This window comes from Lactuca sativa, chromosome 4 (assembly GCF_002870075.4).
Source record: "Lactuca sativa cultivar Salinas chromosome 4, Lsat_Salinas_v11, whole genome shotgun sequence".
Classification (NCBI taxonomy): domain Eukaryota; kingdom Viridiplantae; phylum Streptophyta; class Magnoliopsida; order Asterales; family Asteraceae; genus Lactuca; species Lactuca sativa.
Window position 1 is genome coordinate 139,255,560 of NC_056626.2, and position 6,152 is coordinate 139,261,711.

The following is a 6,152-nucleotide window of genomic DNA, read 5'->3' on the forward strand; positions in this document are numbered from 1 at the left end:
AATATGAAATACCATAACATAATTATTCTGGAAGTCAAAACATGCAAAATGAAATGATAGTAAACGATTGACAAAAGATAGCAACAATTTACTCATAAATAAACAAAAACTTTTATTCATCATCAAATGTCAATTACACTTTATACATTTCAAAGCTATCTAACTACTAAAACTAATATCATCCTTCAGACATATGCGCCTCGCATGCTGGAGATGCTTAACCTTACCCAGTCCCTTCGTGAGGGGATCGGACAGGTTCTCATCCGATGATACCCTCTTTGCCACGAGGAGTCCTTCTTCTATTCGATGTCTGATGAAATGGTATTTTCTATCGATGTGTCTGATCTCCGGTGATCCCTTGGTTCCTTGGCTAAGGCAACTGCACTTTCACTATCACAGAAAATTTCTATAGGCTTCTTTATAGCTGGTACAACTCCAAGGTCTCCAATGAAGTTCTTTAGCCATATAGTCTCCTTTGCGGCCTCGCTTGCCACTATATACTCTGATTCGCAAGTTGAATCAACCACTGTCTCCTGCTAGGAACTTTTCCAAGAAATTGCTCCTCCATTTAAGGTAAAGACCCAGCCTGACTAAGAGCGGAAATTATCCCTATCAGTCTGAAAGCTAGCATCAATGTACCTTACTACTCTCAAGTCATCACTCCCATCGAGGGAAGGGACCCAATCCTTAGTCATCCACAGGTACTTGAGAATGTTCTTTACCGCAATCTAGTGAGCCTTGCCAGGGTTCCCCTGATATCTGCTGACCATGCTCACTGCAAAGGCCACATCAGGACGAGTACAAGTCATAGCATACATGATCGAGCGTACAACGGAAGCATATGGTACTCGACTCATATTTGCTATCTCAGCCTCTGTACTCGGGCTCTGAGTCTTACTGAGTCTGGCGTTACTCTAGATCGGTAACTCTCCTTTCTTGGAATTCTGCATTCTGAAGCTATTCGGCACCTTCTCCATGTTGGTACCCTGACTAAGTCCAATTAGTCTTTTACTCCTGTCTCTCAAAATCCTTATCCCTAGGATGTAGGCAGCTTCTCCAAGGTCCTTCAAAGCGAAACACTTACCAAGCCAGGACTTCACTTACTGTAGTGTTGGGATGTCATTTCCTATGATTAGTATGTCATCTACATACAATACCAAAAAGCTAAGTATACTCCCACTAGCCTTGACATATACACAAGATTCATCTTCACTCCTCAAAAAACCAAACTCTTTGACTTTCTCATCGAAACAAAGATTCTATTTGCACCCGACTGTCTTATGACCTGGTACATTGTCAACCAAGTTCTAAACTTGATTATCATACATGGATTGTATCTCTCTGTCCATAGCCTCTTTCTATTTAGCAGCCTCAGGGCCTGCCATGGCATCCGTGTAGCTGTTAGGTTCATCCAGACTTACCAGTGTGCTATCACTGAGAAGTGTATCACCTTCCGCAGTAATATGGAAACCATAGTAATGATTAGGTGCATTCCTAACTCTCTTGGAACGCCTCAGAGGTACAGACTCTTCTGTCAGATCCACAGTAGGTTCCTTTACCACTTGACTCTTGAATTTCTTCAAGGTCAATTTGCCTCCCACTGTTTCCTTGGCTCATGAACTCTTTCTCGCGAAAGACTCCTCTCCTTGCTACAAAGACCACATTATCACTAGGTCTGTAGAAGAGGTAACTGAAGGATCTCTGTGGGTAGCTGATGAAAATACACGTCTCATTTTGAGGTTCGAGCTTATCGTGAGACTTGCGCCTCACAAAAGCCTCGCAACCCCAAATCTTGATGTGGTCTAGATTGGGAACTTTTCTGGTCCACATCTCATGAGGTGTTTTCGCAACCTTCTTTGTAGGGACAAGATTAAGAATATGGGCGGCAGCTCTAAGGCATACCCCCAAAAAGAGATTGGTAGCGAAGCTCGAGTCATCATGGAACGAACCATATCCAACAAGGTTCGATTGCGCCTCTCATCTGTGGTATCCTGGGAGGTGTCAATTGTGAGATAATCCCACATTTCTTAAGATAGTCAAGGAACTCTGTACTAAGATACTCACCACCTCGATCGAATCGAAGCATCTTAATGTTCATGCCTAACTAATTCTCCACTTGCTATTTAAACTCTTTGAATCTTTCAAAGGTCTCTGACATATGCTTGATTAAGTAAACATATCCATATCTACTATAATCATTAGTAAAAGTCAAATAAAAGCGGTTAGCATCTCTTGTGGCGGTTCTGAAGGGTCCACACACATCAGTATGTATGAGATCCAACAAACCCTCACCCCTAGCACAAGTACCAGTGAAGGGTGACTTTGTCATTTTCCCAAGCAAACATGATTCACAACTATCATATGACTTTAGGTCGAATGACTCCAAGACTCCATCCTTTTGGAGTTGGCCTATGAGTTTCTTGCTTACATGTCCAAGACGACAATTCCATAATGATGCTTTATCCAAACTTGTGGAAGAATCGATACACAACACATTATTTCCTAGGTTATCTACAACCGACACAGTTTCATACACGCTGATATTGCCATATTTATACCTATTTTTAGGCAATATTTAAGTACATTTTTATTAATAAGTTGGTAATTTGTTTAGAATAATGGTACTTATGGGCTTAAATGTTATTTGCAGCCAAAAAGAAGACATTTTGAAGAAAAAGGTCTAAAAACGTTAAAGGAAGAAACTTTGGGAGTTAAAAGATTAAAGGACAAGAAAATCAGGAAAAAGCGTCTTCACGTCGTGAGCACTGGAAGATTCACGACGTGATAATAAGTTCTAGAAGATATGTACACGGGTGAAGAAATCCTTGACAGGCACGGTTATCTGGAACTCACGACGTGAATATCTTATTATTCACGACGTGAATTATTAAAATCAGCAACTATATATATCCTTAACCATTATGAATTGGAGAGACTTTTGGCTAGAGAAAGGGGTTCCAGAAGGCGATTTTGAGCAGAAGAAAAGACCTGGAAAGAGGTTTTCAACACCAAAAGAGTGATGGTCCATAATTTAGTTTACTTATTTGTTACTTAGGAACATGTTTCACTATACTTTGATTTGTGTTAGTGTGTTGGTTGCTATTATGAGCAGTTGAATCTAGCTACTCTTGTTTAGCTAGATGAAGCTTCCAACTTATGAATAGCTTAATTTTTATGGATTTATTTAGTTGGTGAATTGCTTGTGTTTGATTTATAGTTACCTAGCATGCTTGTGTTTGTTTCTCTAATTGCTTGATTTTCATGTTCTGTGTAGCTTAGTGACCATTAACTGCATGAACTTGTTTACCTAATGATTTAGTGAACATTAAATTGTTAGAGCTAGGATTGACGAATCTCACTTAGTAATTAGAGTAAATAAACTTAGCTGATTTAAACATGGATTGTGACTATAATTGCATTTGCCTAATAAATCTTGCATAGCATATTCATATTCATAATTGGTTCTGTATTTAATTGTGTGTGACCATACATAGTTTGACATGAATTAGTTAATTATTGGTAAAGTTAGAATTAAATTACTAATACAATTAAAACCAACTTGATAATCCATAATTATTAGCTACCCATAAGGACGAAGTGGATTCGAACTGGACAAGAGTGTTTTTACTTATTGATTGAATTTGAATTAAGTTCGTATGATCTTGTAAAATCAGATAAAACCCTTTCTAAACTTGTTAATAATTAGGTTAATTTGATAGCAAGTAGATTAATTAGTAACACCGTTCCCTGTGATCGACACCCGACTTATCCGAGCTATATTGTAATCTGACTAGGTACACTGTCTATAAGTGCATAGTTATTTTAAGTTTGTTAGGTTATAAATATTAAAATTAGTGGGTACTTTCGTGCACATCAAGTTTTTGGCGCCGTTGCCGGGGAGCGGCGCGTTTATTAGTTTATTTAGTTGCATTAGATTAATCGACCCTTTTTGTGGGATAAAATGTACAAACTGTTAATTAGTTATTTATTTTTGTTTATTAGCTTAGTAACATATTATTTTAGCAAAAAAAATTGATTTTTGTTTCTGTCACAGATTTCACGACGTGAGCTGTATAAACTCACGACGTGAGAACTTTAGTTTTTAGTTTTTAAGTATCTTCTTATTTTAGTTCAGTATCACGTTTTTATTTTATCGAGTTACAGGAGTTCATGACCAGAGGATCTACCACACCTTTGGTGCCAGCAATTGAAGATCCCGAAGCTACACTTCACAAGAAGACTGATAAGAAGACGCCACTGCAAGAATTAAAGTCATCATTTTCAAGAAAGTCAGGAAAGAAGACAGGAGAGTCAAGTTCATCCTCAAGGCACAAGAGCAATTTTGAACACTTGGATCAAATACCCATCCAAACCAAATCCGAATACGATATCGAGCCCGAATTTGAAGAACATACGAGCAAACCCGAGAACGAGCCAAGGAACGAGATGGCAGCAATTGAAGAGATGTCCATGGGAGTTTACAAGAAGCGGATCCGAGAAGATGTGGGTCCCGGTTTAGTCCAACCCACAATACCTGCCACTGCCACATTCGAGCTGAAGGGGCACATCTTGACTGCACTGAAGGATATCCCATTTTTTTTGGAAAGATCATGAGGATGCTTTTAAGCATCTAGATGAAGTCAATGACATTGCGGATTACTTCAATGTCCCAAATGTCAACAGAAACACCGTCTTGCTTAGGATGCTTCCCATTACTTTCAAGGGAGCTGCTAAAGAGTGGTTAAGATCACTTCCGCCGGGTACAATTACCACTTAGGCTCAAATGCATGAGCAATTCCTGGACCAGTTTTTCCCACCATCCAAGATAACTAAACTCAAGAAAGCAATAGCCAATTTTGAGCAATAGCCGGGGGAGTCATTGTACGAAGCATGGGAGCGGTACAAGGGCTTGCTCAGAAATTACCCTCAGCATGATCTAAATGTGCAACAAGAGATGTCAATCTTCTATGATGGGTTCAACGTTATGACAAGACAACTCCTTGACTCTCAAGGACCTTTGACAAAGAAAAATCCAAGGGAGGTCAAGGAGTTGATTGAAGAATTCGCGAAGCACTCTCGTGAATACCATAACCCTAGTCAAGATGGAATTAAAGGCGGTGGAGGAGCCCAAACTGAAGAAATAGCAGCCATGATGGGTATGCTAAATAATATGGACCGGAGGTTGACACAAATGGACCACTCAATTCATGCCATAAGAGTGGGTTGCGAGAGGTGTAGTGGTCCGCACTTGACCAAGGACTGCAATTTAGATGAGTTTGGGAACAGAAAAGCTCAAGTGTGCTACTCGAGTGGGGATAAGTTTGATGAAGACTGGAGGAAACCAAAGAAGGAGTGGCTGCCATATGAAGAGTATAAGAAGCAGAAAGAAGAGAAGTATAGGCAGACAGGTCGATGCTTTTATCAAAAGGAGCAGCCACCAGCTGAGAAGAAACCCGATCTAGAGACCATGTTGATGAAGTTTATGGAAGCTTCAGAAAAGAGACACGATGCTACTGATTCTGCTATTAATGAACAACAAACTTTAATAAAGAATCAGCAAGCCTCCATCAATAACCTTGAAGTACAACTTGGTCAACTAGCCACTCTGGTTCATGAGATGTTGTCCCCGAAAAATCCCGAAACGAAGGCCCAATCTCATGTAATGGCCATAGATACTGAAGAAGAGGCCATCTCTGAGTTCTTAGAAGCCTTAGAAGATGAACAACAACAACCCAATTCAAAGATGAAGAAGCCCAAGCTCGAAAATCAAGATGCTGCTGAATTTCAGAATTCACGACGTGAACCATATAAGTTCACGACGTGGGCCCGTCATGAACATAAAAAATTTATAGCTGGCTTGGTTCATCAGCTGCCTTTGCCTTTTCCTTCCCGAGCTGCCCTTAGTTCACTGGAAAGAGAGCATATAGAGTTTGTTAAGCACGTGAAGGGTATCCCGATTAATATTCCTTTTGTCGAGTCCTTATCAAAAATTCCCGAGCATCAAAAATTACTGCAAGACTTAATAGACACTCGCCAGAAATTAAAGAAGCATTCTAAGGTGATTCTAAGCGAGCAAAGCTCAAAAGCTGTGTTGGGAGAGACACTTAAGAAAATGGGAGATCCTGGACGCCTCACTCTTCCGTATGAATTTG

General features: G+C 39.9%; 1 non-coding gene across 1 annotated transcript; it reads right to left on the reverse strand.

Annotated features, from left to right (window-relative positions):
* Positions 1-4,831: 4,831 nt before the first annotated feature.
* On the reverse strand, positions 4,832-4,938 carry LOC111895398 (small nucleolar RNA R71). The gene has a single exon (XR_002851553.1). It is a non-coding gene; the product is annotated as a small nucleolar RNA R71 (small nucleolar RNA).
* Positions 4,939-6,152: the final 1,214 nt, after the last annotated feature.